The sequence below is a fragment of the Lithobates pipiens genome, unplaced genomic scaffold (genome assembly GCF_037356315.1).
Source record: "Lithobates pipiens isolate NorthernLeopardFrog02 unplaced genomic scaffold, aLitPip1_a1.2 Scaffold_22, whole genome shotgun sequence".
Lineage (NCBI taxonomy): Eukaryota > Metazoa > Chordata > Amphibia > Anura > Ranidae > Lithobates > Lithobates pipiens.
This window is the reverse complement of record NW_027507784.1, coordinates 204,713,265-204,730,652: the sequence shown is the minus strand read 5'-3', so window position 1 is coordinate 204,730,652 and position 17,388 is coordinate 204,713,265. Positions and strand designations below refer to the sequence as shown.

The 17,388-nt window shown below is 43.3% G+C and overlaps 1 long non-coding RNA gene across 1 annotated transcript; it reads left to right on the top strand.

Annotated features, from left to right (window-relative positions):
- The first annotated feature begins 878 nt into the window (after window positions 1–878).
- LOC143924496 (uncharacterized) lies at window positions 879–16,041 on the top strand. The gene is made up of 2 exons (XR_013261874.1): window positions 879–1,434; window positions 13,695–16,041. It is a non-coding gene; the product is annotated as an uncharacterized LOC143924496 (long non-coding RNA).
- The last annotated feature ends 1,347 nt before the right edge of the window (window positions 16,042–17,388 follow it).

Sequence of the window (17,388 nt, the reverse complement as noted above, 5' to 3'; positions counted from 1 at the left end):
CCCTCTGATGCAATGAGAATCCTGCGTTGCATCAGAGGGGGTGGGGTCATCCATACACGTCACTGGGAAACCCCCAGTGTTTCCCCTTGTCAGAGGGGGGCGTGTCACGTGACAGGTGGCCCCACCCTCAGCTACAAAAGACCTGTCAAGCTAGCACCTCATCATTGGCTGGGTGCCTCCGACAGAGGCAGGATCCTGCGTGTGTTCCTCGCTGGAGTCGCTGGATTTCATCCATCGCTGGAGATCGAGAATTGGATTACATCGCTGGAGTAGGAGCATGGATTTATTGGATTACATCGCTGGAATCTCTTTTTTCTTTTTAATAAAGGACTTGTCCCAAGCCGTCTCTGGTGTGTTTTTTTTTTTTTTTTTACATTTTGACACTTTCTTTTTGTGAAATGGTATGGGTACAATGTACCCCTTACCAATTCACACAGGGGGAGCTGGGATCTGGGGGTCCTCTTGTTAAAGGGGCTTCCAGATTCTGATAAGCCCCCTGCCCCCAGACCTCCACAACCCCCGGGCAAGGTTTGTGGGGATGAGGCCCTTATCCCCATCAATATGGGGACATCCTCCCCATGTTGAGGGCATGTGGCCTAGTATGGTTCAGGAAGGGGGCTCTCTCATCCCCCCTCTTTTCCTGCAGCCTGCCAGGTTGCGTGCTCAGATAAGGGCCTGGTAATGGAATTTTGGGGGACCCCCACGCATTTTTTCTTCAATGGCTTTTAATGACTTTTATGTGTATTGTGAGGACCGACAATTCATTAATAGCCGGCACTGCATAGTTACATAGTTACATAGTTACTAAGGTTGAATAAAGACACTAGTCCATTCAGTTCAACCTGAGTGAGTATAAGGGGATACCTATTGAAATTACCAAAGATATACTAAGTCAAGTACCAATATGCTTAGGCTTGCATTTCAATAGGTTCAGAATTAAGACAAGCATACTGGAGTACGTGACATACTATGTACAAAATAACGTGACTAGATGACAGATATCTGCATGTCTCTCCAGAACATCTGTCTGTAGTTTCGTTTCTGTACATTGCTGAGAGGCACAAAAGCTAGATAAGGACTGGTTACGCAAGAATATGGTCAGTTAGTAGATGCTGAAAGGGCAAAATAACTGTCAGGAGATAACCTTTAACTTACATTTCAGGAAAGAACTAATGTCATGAGTTAAATTGTTGATGTATGTGTAAATCACCCTATTGGCCCCTCACAGGGCAGGGCTTTGTGGAATATCACATAAAAGACGGTCCACTTTCCATTAAACCTTGTAATCAGTTACCACGTACCCACGAGTATGTGTATTTGGTTATCCGCCGGCGATTGGGACCTCCATTGAGCCACTCCAGCCTAGGCTATCCAGGGGGAATCTAGAAGACGAACACCTTACAGTTTTGGTACCAGAAAGTGGGGTTTGCACAGGTAAGTCATATTTACACCTTTACCTCTTTTTATGGTAATTGGCGTTTATGCTTGACCTGTCCAAACAACCATTATAAGAAATTTAATTGTATATATATATATAAACTGTGCCTTCGCAACGGACTAGGCTGGTCCCTTGGGGGGTGAAAAGGGTTCGCAGGTACTGAGGAGTCTGACTAGGTTGGTCCGACTATAAACTAAGAGAGATATTCATGATTATATTCTAACACGGGAGGTATCATATACGCCCGTGACATAAGAATTGGCTAAATGGACGCCCACTTGAGAACTTTTAAAGTGCACTATAAATAATGAAATGCATCATGATGTGATTACTTGATAATGTACATGTAAAGTTTTAAAGCTGAAATCTTAAACCATAAAAATATGTCTGTTTCTCTTTAGGTGCAAGCGTAAGTATATAGAGTATTAACGTTGTATAAGATATAATTATATAGAGTGGATATCTGTTTGAATAAACCCAAATGTTGTTAAATGAATACAGAGTATTAAGAACCAGATTGTAGTGAGATAGCACCCGCCTGTTCACGCTGCACGCTAGGTTTACCTTTTCTTAGCATTGATGAAAGGTAGATTCTTTTGACCACTAGACCTACAGGCTTCTCTTGCAGACTTGGTGTAAGAGGGGTATATCCCGCCACCAGGAAAGATTTACCCTTCATCGTATATTAAGGGTAAATCTTCATAGTTTTATATAAGTCCATCTGCCCCAAAAAGATCAGGGATCCTACTCCCAGACCAGAGACTGGATTGTTGAACAAACCGGGTGTTATCACCTGTGTCCTGCCACTAGACACTGCCCAGACTACTAGATGGGGAATTCTGCAGCAACCCAAGCCATGGCCACCCCATCACCCTATGAATTTGTCAGTAATATGATCCCTGGCCCCCAGGTAGAACCATTTTGGACACAAGTCCGAGAAAGGTGTCAGCAATTGGGGATACATGACCCAGGGCCATATGGTCCTTGTACTGAGGAAGACTGGCAGGAAGTAAGTAAAATATGCCAAATCCACAAAAATTCGTACCCTCCAGGGAAGTGGGAAAATATTCAATATATGAAAGATTGTTACCATGCATGGGATAAATGTCTATGCAAATATAAAAAGAAGCATATTAATAAAACTACAAAGCTTACTCCAAATATAGGACCCAGTGCTATGGCTGAAGCCACTGCACCCCCTTCACCTCCCCCTCCCCCGCCTCAATGTCCACCCCCACCTTATGTTATGGTAAAAAACGAGGATGGGACGCCAGGTCCATACCTTCAACTATATCCTTCACTGGATCCTGTAGTCCTAGCCGCCATAGCACACACCACAGCAACACCACAACAAGTGGCCCAATGGGAACAAGTAAGTAGGGGCAGAGAGGAAGAGGGGAGACAGGAGGAAGTTACAGGACAAGAAGAAGTGGGTAGTCCCGAAAAGCAGGAATTAGAGGCACAGATAAAAGAGTTTGAAGAGAGGAAAAAGGAGGAAGAAGAGAAAATAGGGAAAAGGAGAACTGAGTTAGAAAAACTTATGGAAGAACTAAAACAAAAAGAAATGGCCCTCAATGAGGCAGAAAAGGTAGAAGTGGATAGGAATATAGAGTTAGAAATGTATCAGAAAGACTTGGAAAAAAGGGAGAAGGAATTCCAGGAGGGAAAAGAGAGAGAGGAACAAAAGATGGAGGACCTAAAAAAGGAACTAGAAAAGTTAAGAAGGCAATTAGGGAAGAAGGAGGAAATGTTAAAAGAAGCGCAGGATAGGATTATAGCGCTGCCCCCCACCACTACAAGAAGCCATACAAAAGAGACACCTATTCCCAAAACTGAGGAGTCAGGTCCAATTAGTAAAAAAGGGACATTATCCATAGAAGAGGAAACTGAGAAAGAAGTAGTAGGGGCCTCATTCAAAGCACCTTTGATGACCATAGGGGACACCGAGGTGCATATACCATTACCTTTGGGTACACTCTCCAAAATAAAAGAACTATGTCCCAATCCCAAGAAGTATCCACGAGATGCAGGTACCTTTCTGGCAAAATATAGTGCAGGCACAGGGCTTGACAAAGATGACATAAAAGGTATTCTTAGCATTGTAGACCCAGACAGCCCAGAAGAAGCCCCTGTAGACAACCTATGGGCAACCCATATCCAGACCGATAAGGATTGGATATCCTTTTGGAAAGGCATGGGAGGTCATTGGTCCAAATTATACAAAGGATCATCTGCACTCCAAGAACTGATCCTAGCCAAGCAGGAACCTAAAGAGAAATTCTATGATTACTGTACCAGAGTATACTCCCTATGGAAAGCTGTAGATAGGGCCACACCACAATTATTTACTACTACCATCATGTCAGGAGGCGATCCCAAAGTGACGCAATTGCTCAAATTCACAAACCCCAAATGGGCGGAGCAAGCACCAGATGAATTCATGAAGGACGCTAAGTCCAGAGAGACTTCAGGGGTCTTTGAACAAAAAGGGGGAATTTTCCCCTCCTTGACACAAACACAAACCCTAGTCACACCTGAAACCTCATCCTCACCACCGCACCTCATGACCATGCAGCCCTACCCACCTGACCAAGGATGTTTCAATTGTGGGGAACAGGGACATTGGAAATCACAGTGCCCATATAGACAGAGGGTGAGCTATCCAAGGGGCAGGGGAAGGGGGTACAACGCTGCTAATCGCCCCCCCCCCCCTCACACTACAAGGTACCCCCAATACCCGCCACCTCCCCAAACACCATCTCAAAACCATGCGCTTGCACAGCCACCCTACACCCCAACCTCTAACAGACCTCCCCCTCGAATCCCCATGCAGTGGCCGTCTACCCGACAAACACACCCCCAATAGGGATGCCTAGAGTATGTCCCTTCCCTCAGTCTGGTGTGCCACAACCTATCATGGAAGAGTCTACCACAAGTTATATTACGCGTAGACAACCACATAGTGTGTTTCCTGCTTGATTCAGGTGCCACTTTTAGCTCATTAAATGATGAGAGGTATGACACACCACTGTGTACTGAGGGACACTCTATTGGAATAAATGGGACATCGGTTACTCATTCCGTCACCCCGCCTTTACCAGTCTCTACCCCGGATGGACTAGAGCTATGTATGCAGAGTTTCGCTGTCCTGACTTCCTGTCCAGTGTCCCTAATGGGCAGAGATTTATTATCCCAGTTAAACATTACCATTAAGTTTGACAAAGACGGCTCCCTCACTGCAAGTTCCCCTCTTTGTGACTTACACAGCCCAAAAAGACATGCACACAGGAGTTTCTTTCTAATGACACCCATGAAACGCGTAGAGCTTTACTTGATGCTGCAGTTACATCTCATACGAACTGATATTTATTCATTACCACTAGACTTGATGATGTTTTTATATATATTTTTTGACAGATGCACATATACCATGTAGGTGTACATACCAGCATTGGGCATGGTACTATTGGCATATACATGCCCTTTTGTATCAATCTGTACATTTATTACTCTGATCATGTGTTGTATGTGTGTATTTTGTTTACTATGTTCAGTTTTTGTGCACACTATATGTGTGTATATATATATATACGATATGAACTATGATTTAATGCTTTGAGAGTATTTATAAATAAAATACATTATATTGTAACTTACCTCCACTATTTAATTGCTTCATTCAAAGTCCCAATTCCCTTTTTTCCTTTTATCCATTACCGGGATGGAGGCACTCTAGGGTGCTTCATTTAAAGTCCCAACCCTCTTCTATTTTACTCAAATACCGGGATGGAAGCAATTGAATATCTGGGATTGGCAGTGTTCCCCTGCCATCCCTGTGTGAGGTTGCCCTCATTTATAGGGTACCTTCTGTTAAGGTCTTACATATCAAAAGTATTAAAATTACTACTATTATTTTTCATTGACCACCTATATTGTTATTACTGTACATGGTATTATTTTACATGCAACATTCCTTATGCTGGTTCAAAGTACCCACATGAAGCGTCTATATTCAGATGCCCAATACACTGCCTTGGCCTTGTTAGCTATCCGCTATGTGGGGATTGGTTAGCTTGGGGGTGTGGCTATGGTCCTTCCTCACCGCGGGAGCTGCGATGCGCTCAACGGGCCCTCCCTCTCCTCCCCTTACACGTATTACGTTTGGGAGGGGCGGGCGTTTGCCCTTCTGCGCATCGGCGCCACGTCTGTCATGCTGTGGGCATGACGGCGGGTGCACCGTGCGCATGACGTCAGTTTTGGCGCCATTGCGCCGACGCCTGCCTCTGACATCATGTGCTCCGATGTGGGGAGCTTGCGCGCCTGTTACTGAGTGGTTACTTGGTTCAGGTGCGGTTGGTTCTCCCCTATTGGTCCACTGATGTGGCGTTGGCGGCATATATTCATATCCCCCAGTGTAGTAGGCTGTTCATTTGACTGGTCTGCCGCTGGGGGACTGCACACCGGCTACGTTGTTTGCTGGTGGTGCTTCTATGCAGCATCAGGGTCAGCTTTTCTTGTGGACTCGATCCTCTCTTTTTCTTGCCTCCCCCTTTCTTTTATTTTATTTTATTTTTAGGTTTTATTCCCCATCACCTTTCCACCTGTTTTGGATTTTTTAGATTTTTCGTTTTTTTCTTGCTTGTTTGATTCACATACTTGTCTATTACTTTTTTACACTGATACTCTTACATCTCTCTCGCACTTCTCTTATATTGTTCTCACCCCTTGTGGCTTCCTTTCACATTCTTACACGTTCATAATCTGACACTCTCACTCTTACAAAATTATCATTTAGAACATGTCACTGTTCCAATTACACATATCCTTTAAACATTTTACATTTTATTTTTAGATATCCTCGCTCCACGCAATAGACACAATTTTTTGCCACATGGAGATTCTATTCATACTGCTTATGCCCTGATACCATCCTATGCTGCATTTTTGTTTCTATGCCGCCTCAGCTCCCGTGGTGGGGTTTGTATTCTTGCCTGACCTTTGGCTGGCCACTCCTAGCTGCGGTTGTGGACAGGTTTGGTGAGTGTTGCTGGTCAACCATTTATATTTGTATAATTATTTTGAGTATTTTTTTACTTAGAATTCAGTTCTTTATATCCCTTTTTATATATATTCCATAGGAATGTCCGCCGCATCTGCTCCTGACGATTGGGAACACCCATGAAACGCGTAGAGCTTTACTTGATGCTGCAGTTACATCTCATACGAACTGATATTTATTCATTACCACTAGACTTGATGATGTTTTTATATATATTTTTTGACAGATGCACATATACCATGTAGGTGTACATACCAGCATTGGGCATGGTACTATTGGCATATACATGCCCTTTTGTATCAATCTGTACATTTATTACTCTGATCATGTGTTGTATGTGTGTATTTTGTTTACTATGTTCAGTTTTTGTGCACACTATATGTGTGTATATATATATATACGATATGAACTATGATTTAATGCTTTGAGAGTATTTATAAATAAAATACATTATATTGTAACTTACCTCCACTATTTAATTGCTTCATTCAAAGTCCCAATTCCCTTTTTTCCTTTTATCCATTACCGGGATGGAGGCACTCTAGGGTGCTTCATTTAAAGTCCCAACCCTCTTCTATTTTACTCAAATACCGGGATGGAAGCAATTGAATATCTGGGATTGGCAGTGTTCCCCTGCCATCCCTGTGTGAGGTTGCCCTCATTTATAGGGTACCTTCTGTTAAGGTCTTACATATCAAAAGTATTAAAATTACTACTATTATTTTTCATTGACCACCTATATTGTTATTACTGTACATGGTATTATTTTACATGCAACATTCCTTATGCTGGTTCAAAGTACCCACATGAAGCGTCTATATTCAGATGCCCAATACACTGCCTTGGCCTTGTTAGCTATCCGCTATGTGGGGATTGGTTAGCTTGGGGGTGTGGCTATGGTCCTTCCTCACCGCGGGAGCTGCGATGCGCTCAACGGGCCCTCCCTCTCCTCCCCTTACACGTATTACGTTTGGGAGGGGCGGGCGTTTGCCCTTCTGCGCATCGGCGCCACGTCTGTCATGCTGTGGGCATGACGGCGGGTGCACCGTGCGCATGACGTCAGTTTTGGCGCCATTGCGCCGACGCCTGCCTCTGACATCATGTGCTCCGATGTGGGGAGCTTGCGCGCCTGTTACTGAGTGGTTACTTGGTTCAGGTGCGGTTGGTTCTCCCCTATTGGTCCACTGATGTGGCGTTGGCGGCATATATTCATATCCCCCAGTGTAGTAGGCTGTTCATTTGACTGGTCTGCCGCTGGGGGACTGCACACCGGCTACGTTGTTTGCTGGTGGTGCTTCTATGCAGCATCAGGGTCAGCTTTTCTTGTGGACTCGATCCTCTCTTTTTCTTGCCTCCCCCTTTCTTTTATTTTATTTTATTTTTAGGTTTTATTCCCCATCACCTTTCCACCTGTTTTGGATTTTTTAGATTTTTCGTTTTTTTCTTGCTTGTTTGATTCACATACTTGTCTATTACTTTTTTACACTGATACTCTTACATCTCTCTCGCACTTCTCTTATATTGTTCTCACCCCTTGTGGCTTCCTTTCACATTCTTACACGTTCATAATCTGACACTCTCACTCTTACAAAATTATCATTTAGAACATGTCACTGTTCCAATTACACATATCCTTTAAACATTTTACATTTTATTTTTAGATATCCTCGCTCCACGCAATAGACACAATTTTTTGCCACATGGAGATTCTATTCATACTGCTTATGCCCTGATACCATCCTATGCTGCATTTTTGTTTCTATGCCGCCTCAGCTCCCGTGGTGGGGTTTGTATTCTTGCCTGACCTTTGGCTGGCCACTCCTAGCTGCGGTTGTGGACAGGTTTGGTGAGTGTTGCTGGTCAACCATTTATATTTGTATAATTATTTTGAGTATTTTTTTACTTAGAATTCAGTTCTTTATATCCCTTTTTATATATATTCCATAGGAATGTCCGCCGCATCTGCTCCTGACGATTGGGAACACCCATGAAACGCGTAGAGCTTTACTTGATGCTGCAGTTACATCTCATACGAACTGATATTTATTCATTACCACTAGACTTGATGATGTTTTTATATATATTTTTTGACAGATGCACATATACCATGTAGGTGTACATACCAGCATTGGGCATGGTACTATTGGCATATACATGCCCTTTTGTATCAATCTGTACATTTATTACTCTGATCATGTGTTGTATGTGTGTATTTTGTTTACTATGTTCAGTTTTTGTGCACACTATATGTGTGTATATATATATATACGATATGAACTATGATTTAATGCTTTGAGAGTATTTATAAATAAAATACATTATATTGTAACTTACCTCCACTATTTAATTGCTTCATTCAAAGTCCCAATTCCCTTTTTTCCTTTTATCCATTACCGGGATGGAGGCACTCTAGGGTGCTTCATTTAAAGTCCCAACCCTCTTCTATTTTACTCAAATACCGGGATGGAAGCAATTGAATATCTGGGATTGGCAGTGTTCCCCTGCCATCCCTGTGTGAGGTTGCCCTCATTTATAGGGTACCTTCTGTTAAGGTCTTACATATCAAAAGTATTAAAATTACTACTATTATTTTTCATTGACCACCTATATTGTTATTACTGTACATGGTATTATTTTACATGCAACATTCCTTATGCTGGTTCAAAGTACCCACATGAAGCGTCTATATTCAGATGCCCAATACACTGCCTTGGCCTTGTTAGCTATCCGCTATGTGGGGATTGGTTAGCTTGGGGGTGTGGCTATGGTCCTTCCTCACCGCGGGAGCTGCGATGCGCTCAACGGGCCCTCCCTCTCCTCCCCTTACACGTATTACGTTTGGGAGGGGCGGGCGTTTGCCCTTCTGCGCATCGGCGCCACGTCTGTCATGCTGTGGGCATGACGGCGGGTGCACCGTGCGCATGACGTCAGTTTTGGTGCCATTGCGCCGACGCCTGCCTCTGACATCATGTGCTCCGATGTGGGGAGCTTGCGCGCCTGTTACTGAGTGGTTACTTGGTTCAGGTGCGGTTGGTTCTCCCCTATTGGTCCACTGATGTGGCGTTGGCGGCATATATTCATATCCCCCAGTGTAGTAGGCTGTTCATTTGACTGGTCTGCCGCTGGGGGACTGCACACCGGCTACGTTGTTTGCTGGTGGTGCTTCTATGCAGCATCAGGGTCAGCTTTTCTTGTGGACTCGATCCTCTCTTTTTCTTGCCTCCCCCTTTCTTTTATTTTATTTTATTTTTAGGTTTTATTCCCCATCACCTTTCCACCTGTTTTGGATTTTTTAGATTTTTCGTTTTTTTCTTGCTTGTTTGATTCACATACTTGTCTATTACTTTTTTACACTGATACTCTTACATCTCTCTCGCACTTCTCTTATATTGTTCTCACCCCTTGTGGCTTCCTTTCACATTCTTACACGTTCATAATCTGACACTCTCACTCTTACAAAATTATCATTTAGAACATGTCACTGTTCCAATTACACATATCCTTTAAACATTTTACATTTTATTTTTAGATATCCTCGCTCCACGCAATAGACACAATTTTTTGCCACATGGAGATTCTATTCATACTGCTTATGCCCTGATACCATCCTATGCTGCATTTTTGTTTCTATGCCGCCTCAGCTCCCGTGGTGGGGTTTGTATTCTTGCCTGACCTTTGGCTGGCCACTCCTAGCTGCGGTTGTGGACAGGTTTGGTGAGTGTTGCTGGTCAACCATTTATATTTGTATAATTATTTTGAGTATTTTTTTACTTAGAATTCAGTTCTTTATATCCCTTTTTATATATATTCCATAGGAATGTCCGCCGCATCTGCTCCTGACGATTGGGAACACCCATGAAACGCGTAGAGCTTTACTTGATGCTGCAGTTACATCTCATACGAACTGATATTTATTCATTACCACTAGACTTGATGATGTTTTTATATATATTTTTTGACAGATGCACATATACCATGTAGGTGTACATACCAGCATTGGGCATGGTACTATTGGCATATACATGCCCTTTTGTATCAATCTGTACATTTATTACTCTGATCATGTGTTGTATGTGTGTATTTTGTTTACTATGTTCAGTTTTTGTGCACACTATATGTGTGTATATATATATATACGATATGAACTATGATTTAATGCTTTGAGAGTATTTATAAATAAAATACATTATATTGTAACTTACCTCCACTATTTAATTGCTTCATTCAAAGTCCCAATTCCCTTTTTTCCCTTTCTAATGATACCTTCCTCCCTTGACCATCACACAATTTGGGCAGAAAACAAAGGTAGTGTGGGCTTTATTAATTGCACACCATATGCACCCCAAATGCGATCAGATGCGGGGATACAATATCAAAAACAGTATCCCCTACCCCCAGAGAAAGTCAAAGGCATCTCCCCTCAAATTAATGATTACATATGAAAAGGTATCCTGAAACCAATCATCAGTCCCTGGAACACGCCCATTTACCCCGTAAAAAAGGCCAGTGGGGAGTGGAGACTTGTACAAGACCTAAGGGCAGTTAACAAACAAGTGATTCCGCTTCCACCCCTAGTCTCAGACATCACTTTTATCTTCTCATGTATACCGGCACATTCTCTATGCTACACAGTGATTGATTTAGCAAATGCCTTCTTTAGCATTCCCATTGCGGAAGAGGCCCAGCCTATGTTTGCCTTCTCCTGGACGGAGGGCCAGTTGACGGGTCAGTTAACCTGGACACGCCTGCCTCAGGGGTATGTTGATAGTCCTGCTGCCTTCTCTATGGTACTCAATGAGACTGTCAAATCTTGGACGCCTGAGCGAGGGTCGGTGCTAATACAGTATGTGGACGACTTGCTCTTGTGCAGTCGCACTGCTGAAGATTGTGCGGTCGATTCCACATCTCTGTTGAACCATCTAGCCCACATCGGGCATTTAGCATCCAGAAAGAAGATACAGTGGTGTATGCCACAAGTGGAATACTTGGGGTGCATACTAAAAAGGGGGACAAGGATGGTCTCCCCCAAACGCGCCGCAGCCCTACAAGCTCTGAGCCCCCCAAAAGACAAGGCAGCCCTGCTCTCATTCTTGGGCGCTGTGGTATATTGCCGCCAGTGGATCCCCGACTGTTCTCATTATGATGGCATACTAAGAGAGGCCACCGCCTCAACAGCCCCTAGGCAAGTTGATTGGACAGAGGAACGGCTTAAGGCCTTCCAGGCCCTATTGAACAGTTTGTCATGTGCACCCGCCCTGGGGTTGGTAGACTATGGTAAAGCTTTTCAACTATACTGTGTAGTCTCGGGGACCTCTTTTGCCGCGGTTTTGACACAACAGCATGGAACAGGCTACCGCCCTGTCTCTTACCTATCTAAAAAACTCCCCCTTCAGGTTCAAGGCATGCCATCATGCCTTCAGAATTTGGCCGCCTGTGCTATGGCCGTACAAGATGCCAACAAGATGGTCTTGGGACACCCGATGACGCTTTACACCACACATTCTGTCACCCACCTCATACAGAACATGAACACCCAACACATGACCTCACAAAGACTCAGTGGATATGAGATTTCCCTCATGAACACAGACAATCTGACTCTCAAATATGTTCCCGCCAACAACCCTGCCGTCCGTCTCTTGCACTCCATGTTACGCCTACCACGAGACCCAGACCAGTTTCATGACTGTATAACACAAGTGGAGTCTATCACATCACCAAGACCAGACCTCACCGACGTACCGATTACCAATGCAGACGATGTTTTTGTGGACGGTAGTTGCTCCCGTCTCTCCGATTCCACCTTCCAAACAGGATATGCAATAGTCCAGTTGCCAAACAAGGTATTAGAAGCCAAACCACTGCCCCCCTCTTCGGCTCAGGTGGCTGAACTAGAAGCCCTCACCAGGGCCTGCATTTTATTTACAGATAAGAAGGTGAACATTTACACAGACAGTAGATATGCATTTGGGGTGGTGCATGACTTCGGAGTAATATGGGCTAAAAGAGGTTTTAAAACAGCAGATAATAAACCTATTTCCAATGCTACCCAGATTCAGGCACTTCTTCGGGCTATTTTGCTCCCAAAAGAGGTGGCAATAATTAAAGTAAAAGCACATTCTTCAGATAATAGCAGACTTTCCAAGGGAAATGCCTTAGCTGACCGAGAAGCGAAAAAGGCAGCCCAGTCCTCCACCCAGGAGCCCACCCCCACGTCCATGTACTTTAAGGATCATTTCACCTGTCCTAACTTTAAATCTGTAGTGGCACAAATGCAATCATTAGCCACTGAGGAAGATGTCTTGTATTGGGTGAAGGCTGGCTTGACCAAAGACCCAGAGGGTCTGTGGTCAAAAGAGGGGAAGATATTGGGAATACCTGAGGCAAGCAGTATTCTAATTCTCTCCTACCTTCATGGTCCAGGACACATAGGTGCCGTCCCTTTAGCCACTATGTACACCAAATCTTTCTGCACAAACGCCTTGAACAAACAAGTCAAACTCCTGACCACAAGTTGCCTTACCTGTGCTCAAAACAATGTGCAGGGCAAACGGCATGGCCTACATGGTCATCTACCCCCACCAATAGGTCCCCTTACAGATTTACAAGTAGACTTCACACACATGCCAAAACAAAAGGGGAACCTAAAATTCCTGTGCGTTGTCGTAGATAAATTTTCAGGCTGGGTTGAAGCCACTCCCTGTGCAGGTGAGACAGCCAATATAGCAGCAAAATGCTTGCTGAATAACTGGATTTGTAGGTTTGGCATACCAACATCTATTTGGTCAGATAGGGGACCTGCATTCAGCTCCTCCGTTACCCAGGCTGTGGCTAAATTGTTAGGGCTGCAATGGAAACTACACATCCCCTATCACCCTCAAAGCGCAGGGGTAGTGGAAAGAATGAATAGAAATATAAAGGATAAATTGAAAAAGGCCACAGGGGGCACAATGAAGGGATGGCTTGATCACCTCCCTTCTGTGCTATTCCAGATTAGGACGGCACCCCACGCCAGAACGAAACTTTCACCTTTTGAAATTTTGATGGGAGTCCCCGCAAACATAGAATTACCCCCATTAGACCAAGACACTGATATTGACATTTATTCCCAACAGGAAATGTACGTGAAAAACCTGGTAAGTATGCTTCATGAAACGAACGAACAAGTTTCTGTCACCTTTTCTCCTCTCTCCACAGAGCCAACACACCCCTTCATCCCAGGAGATCAAGTGCTAGTCAAGCAACTGGCCCACAAAAAGAGGATCGGACCAATCTACTCTGGACCTTGGAAGGTTGAAAAGGTGTCCAGAAATGCGGTCCTGACTGACCTAGGAAACACCTGGATCCACGCCAGCAGGCTGAAAAAGTGCCCACCGCTTCCCACAACTCCCGACCCCCCACCTATTGAAGGAGAACCCGACCCACCCGAACAGCTACCGGAACTGCAAGAGATTCAGAAAGGCATTGGACAATTAACCCTTGAAACCTTACACGATAGCGAGGAAGAAGGACAAGCATAAGAACTTGTAGAAATGTTTTTACCTTCAGTGTCAGGGAAGGCTGTATGCCTTTGGGGTAGTCTGGTACTACTTGTATTCCTGCCCACATGGTTTATAGCCAACTGTATATATCATCCAAAAGACTTAGGTCTATTAAAAGGGATATGTGGACCACCTAAGATGAATAATACCCCCGGCCAAAGACATAGCAGAAGTATTATACCCGTTAATGAGTCACCTAAGGGACTGACTGACAAGATGTTACTACTAAAATTCAAATATAGCTATGCTCAAAAATCCGGTTTTGAGAAATGCTGGATCTGCAGCAAGCTACATCCCAGTACAGCTAGAATCCCTCTCATGGCAGTCCCCTTGAATTTTACCCCCCTCCTTAATGGAACACCCCCTATCGTCCTAACGAATGTTACTAGGACCCTTTCAAATAAAACCCTCACTTTCCAAATTATAGGTAGAAGCCACTTCCCAGACTGGTGTTTCCAACTGGGAAACACCACAGATGGAGCCGAGGTTTGCAAACAAGCAAAACTTAACATTTCAATGACATCGCTTAACAGTCCTTCTTTCTTCCATACTTCAGATCCCACCCTAAATGCCACCTTTTTAGACTTTCTTAGCTCCAGTACCAAGTCTACAATACACCAATTAATGTCAAATCTGGTGCTCTCTGGCCTTTCTGATACTCTTAGGAACGTGTTCCATAAACGGCCCCTAGCTCTAGGAAATACCACATATATATGCTGCGGCAAACTCTGTCACCCCTGGATCCCAACCAAACCCCAGGGGTGGTGTTACCTTGCAGCCCTGGTTCCTATCATGGGGGTATTAGGGGATAACAAGGGAAGTCACCTCCTTGAAGCTAGCATGCATCCTAGATATCCCCTTAGACACCGTAATAAACGAGAATTGTTTTTAGAAAAAGATATGGCCTGGGCATGGTTCCCTTCCTGGACAGGGTGGGGAATTGACCTAATGAAAAGATTAAATAATTACACTGGCATAATTGATGAGATTCTGGAGGAAAATTCTGATGACATAACCAAACTAAATCTAGAAACTAGGGCAATTAGGAAGCAACTAGAACTACATGAGTTGGCTATAGAAAGTATGAGTGCAGCCCTTACTGGCCTCTGTGAGACTACTGAGGATTATGAGTGCTGTACCTGGATTCATAATACCAGCATCGAAGTCCCAGACTACTATGACGTTATTGCCCAACACAGGGAAGAGGTAAATAAACTACAGAAAGAGGCAAGAAACATAGGAAAAAACTGGGATCCATTCTCGAGCAGTTTTAGTTTTGGGGGATTAATATCTTGGCTCCGAAATACTGCCATGACAATTGCCACTGTGATTCTCTTCATTCTATTTTTATATGCCTGTTATAAGATAATCAAATGTTTATGTAAAAAGGGAAACACGGCCGCTCCGGAGGATCTGAAACTCACTTCCATTGTTAAAGATCCAACGGTATGGTATAAAAACCAAGAGCACGAGGGTTCGGAGTATGAAGCCTGTGCTATTAAATTAGAAAAGGAATGATCATTATGTAAATCACAGAATGATCAAAGGGAGGATTATAAGGGGATACCTATTGAAATTACCAAAGATATACTAAGTCAAGTACCAATATGCTTAGGCTTGCATTTCAATAGGTTCAGAATTAAGACAAGCATACTGGAGTACGTGACATACTATGTACAAAATAACGTGACTAGATGACAGATATCTGCATGTCTCTCCAGAACATCTGTCTGTAGTTTCGTTTCTGTACATTGCTGAGAGGCACAAAAGCTAGATAAGGACTGGTTACGCAAGAATATGGTCAGTTAGTAGATGCTGAAAGGGCAAAATAACTGTCAGGAGATAACCTTTAACTTACATTTCAGGAAAGAACTAATGTCATGAGTTAAATTGTTGATGTATGTGTAAATCACCCTATTGGCCCCTCACAGGGCAGGGCTTTGTGGAATATCACATAAAAGACGGTCCACTTTCCATTAAACCTTGTAATCAGTTACCACGTACCCACGAGTATGTGTATTTGGTTATCCGCCGGCGATTGGGACCTCCATTGAGCCACTCCAGCCTAGGCTATCCAGGGGGAATCTAGAAGACGAACACCTTACAGTGAGTGTCTACAATTGTCCCCATCCCTGTACATTACACTAGCGCTAGTACTTTTAAATGACTTTTTTTCCCTTTAGAAATGTAATTTTTCTCTGGGACTGTTATAAACATGGGAAAATGTGCTACTTTACCAGCATACTATAGACACCCCCCAGGTACGAAATTTTAAGGAATATTAAATTGTTATTGTTTCACTTTAAGCATTATTAAAATCACTGCTCCTGAAAAAACGTCTGTTTTTAAAACTTGTTTTTACATTGATACATGTCCCCTGGGGCAGGACCCAGGTCCCCAAACACTTTTTATGACAATAACTTGCATATTAACCTTTAAAATTAGCACTTTAGATTTCTCCCATAGACTTTTAAAGTGTGCTCCACAACTTTTCTAATTTGCCGAAAACATCCCAAATCATTCGCTGTTCGGCGAACAGCCAATGTTTGAGTCAAACTCATGTTCGACTCGAACAGATAGCCCATCCCTAGTTAGAGAGTTGCACTTCACGTAAAAACGCATTAATAAGCACTGGTGATGGTTGAGGGGTAGAAACGTCATTTTGGAGGTCATAGAGAGACTGATAATAATCTGCAAAAGTTTTGGATATGTCTTTCAGATTAAAAAAGGTATTATGATTTAGTGGGTGGGTGAAGGCAGCTATTCTTTGCTTAATCTGTTTTGCTCCCGCTTTGTTGTGTAAACAGTAATAACTGGATTTGAGGAATTTAAGGTGATTTTCATGCTTGTACAGAAGTAGAGACCGCTGTCTATCCTGGAGAATATTTTGTGTAAGACGGGGGTCTGAATTAATTTTGTTTCTTTTAATATGGAATTGAGCAAGACTGCAATCTGCTTTGTCCACCATTTTTTAACATATGAAGTCATTTTGATCAGTACCCCTCTCATATAATCCTTATAAGTATTCCACAATGTGACTCTATTGATTTCAGGAGTGTCATTGTAAGTAAAGTAATTCTGATGTTCTTGTACGATCTTTTGACACAGTATCTTGTCCTCCAAAAGGGAGGTGTTTAGTCTCCAAAGTGGAAGGGGAGAGTTATGGCGTTTGTCATCAAATTCTAAATCGGGGCATGGTCTGACCAAGATATAGTGCCAATGTCCAAGCTCAGAACATTTGAGAGATCTTTTTCCAGTAAAGAAAAAATCAATGTGGGAATAAGAAGAGTGTGCAGCTGATCAGAATGTATGGTCCTTTTCGGAGCCGTGGAAGCACTTCCATTTGTTGT